This window comes from Polyodon spathula, chromosome 4, assembly GCF_017654505.1.
Source record: "Polyodon spathula isolate WHYD16114869_AA chromosome 4, ASM1765450v1, whole genome shotgun sequence".
In the NCBI taxonomy this organism is placed as follows: domain Eukaryota; kingdom Metazoa; phylum Chordata; class Actinopteri; order Acipenseriformes; family Polyodontidae; genus Polyodon; species Polyodon spathula.
This window is the reverse complement of record NC_054537.1, coordinates 94,698,303-94,701,753: the sequence shown is the minus strand read 5'-3', so window position 1 is coordinate 94,701,753 and position 3,451 is coordinate 94,698,303.

Here is a 3,451-nt window from a genome sequence, read left to right as displayed (position 1 = left end):
ATTAACTCGCAACTTGAGATGTCTTTACAAAGCAGCTTGTTGCATCAGTTGTAGATACCTGTTCTTTCTGCACAGCAGACTCTGCTTCCTCTGTCAGGGATGTTAGACATGCAGTTTGGGAATTGCAGGAGACGGTGGCCTGTAATTGTCAGTGGTTACAGCAAAGTACTTTTTTAGAACTTTTGTGGTGAAGAAGGAAGAACTAGTTTGACACAGTTGTAATGTTTGATTACTGTATCAGGAAATCCTGTCAGAATGGCTTTGACTTGAATATGCTGCTTCCACAAATAAGGATTTCCAAGTTTGAGAAAGCAAGTGTGATTACAAGTAGCATTCTCTACATTCTCGGTGGTATTTCATTTCGCTTAGCAAGGCAACTCGATGTGCTGTAGTAACATCGCTGTGCACAGTTTGAATAATGGAATAATTACGCTGCATTAAGTACAATGCCTTCCATGCTAATGTAACTCAACCCTACACTGAGGGTATCACTCTCTTTTGGGGGGAGAGGGTTGTTTCGCTCTCCATTCCCATCTGGTCCTTGAGGACCTCTTGCTTGTTAGTGTGCTTTCAAATTCAAAGATGAAATGCTTCTGTCCCATTAGACAATCCACTGAATCACCAGCTCCCCCTTTGCAGCATGCTGTTGACAATAGAAGTGCTGTATTGAAGAAGTGTTGAATTTTATCAATAAAGATTGCATTGGAAAAAAAAAACACTTCTAAGAAAGTAGGTGCCAGCTGTTCATGCTCGTCATTGAAGGGTAAAAGGTTCCCAGACATTAGGCAGGCTGGGCAACAGGGCTGGAGGGGTCATGAAGCTCTGAGATGAGAAGAAGACTGGAAATGTAGGTCTTCCCTGCAGTGGTTAAGGTAGCACATACTGCTGGACTGGTAGGCAATGGCATGAATTTGACTGTCGTCTTTAGAGTTTTGCTTTTTTTCCAGCAGGTGTCACTACTTAGCAGTGGTGGTTCAGTGTTCCAATTATAGGGATGAGGAGTAAATGGGAAGAGAATATCAATACATACTGTACTGAGGGGGGCGAGAATGGATCGATTAAATAAACATTGGATAAAAAAAACAAAAAAAAAACTGTTTTACAGAGCAGGGGCTGCAAGTTTCTTCACATTTCTAAAATTTGGAAAATAACAAAATTAAAAATGTTTGACCGTAACTTGTGGTTCACAGGGGTAGTGTTTTTTAAGCCAGCAGTATAATAAATTGGATGTGAAGATCACGTGTACATACACACGTCAAGTAAGTGTATCTCACTTGCTGATCTGTTTGCAGTGAAAATGGCCAGTTTGATCTAATCATGGGGCTCGTTGAAATGACTCAAACCTGTTGATGCAGACATTCTCTTTATTTAACCTGAAACATTTGAAACACTACAGCTACCAATTCTTGTGTTTTAAAAATGTAAATTTAGTTTCCTTAAGCACATTATTGCAAAGGTTTCACTGAGCCTTAACTGCAGATATAATCAATCATTCATTAAGAGGTCTGTCAGATCTTAATTACTACTGCTATTGGTCAGCTTTGGTTGACTGAAGTATGGCTTTTTAATGAGACTCAAAAGTGGTGGGCATCCTTATCTATCTTATCTATAGGACACAAGCAGGTAACACAAAGGACACAAAGAAGGGCATGCTGGGATTTAAACCAAGGATCTTTCTGTGCTTTGTCTCCGAATATTATGAATAACCCTGGCACCTGCTGCTATGTGCATTCACTGAAAACCAAAGTAATATTAAAGAAAGCCTTCAAATGAGTTAATCGTCACTCATTAAAACTCAGCACATTTTGTCAGTCAGTAATAACAGAGTACTGTAACACCGACCATTGGCAGTGCTGTAAGACTTTTACATTGTCTGGAATAGATTGGGCCCAGGGCTCCTTCAACATTATAGTGAGCTACTGAACTGCTGAAGTATTTCCTACTTTTCGGTCACTTCTGTACAGTGTATTATGAGTTGATATTGAGTGTGCCAACCACATACGTCTGAGCTTCGTACATGGAGCTGCTGACTTAGTATACGGTGCGCTCTCGGTGTACAGTGACTCTGCCCTAACCCAGTGTGCAGCAGAACCCATGGAAGGTTGCATTGTAGTGCGATGGACACAACTGCAGCTACAGCAGCGAGTGCAATCTGCGTCATACAGTATGTATCCTCTTCATCTCGGAGCCAGAGTGGGGAGTGAGTGAAACAGTGCAGTGTGTGCAGATACAATGAATGAACCAGGTGTTAGAAAGTATGTATAAATGTAACTCACTCAGAGGGTAAGCAGTAACCTAACAGCTGCTTTAATTAGATAAAAGGGACTATTATATATGTGGTACTTCTTTTTAAAAGGTACAATCATTCTGCCTCTGTTCTTGGGTTCCCTTTTCAAAATAAGTGCAGTGAAACCATTGTTGTTTATTATACATTTTGGTACACATCCTTTTGAGCAAGAAAAGCTGCAAAGCTGTGGTGTAACTGCATTGAGTGAGACTGGCTTTGGCACTGAACTCATTGAATAGCTGCAAAGCTGTGGTGTAACTGCATTGAGGGAGACTGGCTTTGGCACTGAACTCATTGAATAGCTGCAAAGCTGTGGTGTAACTGCATTGAGGGAGACTGGCTTTGGCACTGAACTCATTGAATAGCTGCAAAGCTGTGGTGTAACTACACTGAGGGAGGCTGGCTTTGGCACTGAACTCATTGAATAGCTGACTGGCCTCTAGCAGCAGCCCTCAAAGGCAAGGGCACACACATGCGGAATTCTTAGCAGCATCACTTTCTGTAAAGCTTACTGATGCTTCTGAATGAAGTGTTTATTGTAGATGTAATGTATGCTTTAATTCATTCATGTTACGCTTTTAAGTAGTCTTGCATTGCTTGCCTTTTTATTCCATGTGCCAATTTGTTTTGTATTTTATATATATATATATATATATATATATATATATATATATATATATATATATATATATTCCTCAAAAAAATAACTGCATAGGTGTTTTGAATGTATTTCAAATTTCAAAGGTCAAACAAAGTTCAAGGTCAACAGAAGTCTATAACGAGTATGGCCACCACTGGCATTGATAGCGGCCTGACATCTAGATAACATGCCGGGGAATGGCAACCCGTTCTTCCTCAAGTGCACGGAAAAGTCCTTGTAACGTCTGTGGCTCGGGGTGACGTCATCACACACGTCGATCAAGCTCATCCCGCAAATGCCCAATGGGGTTCAGATCTGGTGATTGAGACAAACAGTGAAGTGCTTGAACATTATTCTGAGTGAGGAAGCTGTGGTGGCCCGGGCTGTGTGCGGTCGTGCATTGTCATGCTGGAAAATAACAGTACAATGTTTCATGAAGGGGTTCACATGAGGCTGTATGATCACATGACAATAGTGCTGAGCTGTGAGGATGCCTTGAACATGAACATGGTTGGTTCTGCCAC